This window comes from Myotis davidii, unplaced genomic scaffold (assembly GCF_000327345.1).
Source record: "Myotis davidii unplaced genomic scaffold, ASM32734v1 scaffold167, whole genome shotgun sequence".
NCBI lineage: Eukaryota > Metazoa > Chordata > Mammalia > Chiroptera > Vespertilionidae > Myotis > Myotis davidii.
This window is the reverse complement of record NW_006300048.1, coordinates 2,492,091-2,492,357: the sequence shown is the minus strand read 5'-3', so window position 1 is coordinate 2,492,357 and position 267 is coordinate 2,492,091.

Below are 267 nucleotides of genomic sequence, written 5' to 3'. Positions count from 1 at the left end.
ACCTGGCTGGAGAACCTAGCAAGAGAACATGGACACAGAACCTGGCTGGAGATCCTAACCAGAACTTGGCTGGAGATCCTGGCTAGAGAACCCAACTATGCTGATCAACTGAACGCTGCCTCCGTGTCCTTCCTTCTTCGCCGACTCCGTCCACACCTATGGGGAATTCCTGGACCTGCTGGGGTTGGACCCCAGCAGACTCCTTTCAGGACCAACATTTTGTGGTTCCCTGAATTAACCCCAGGGTCTCTTTGCTAACAAATCCCA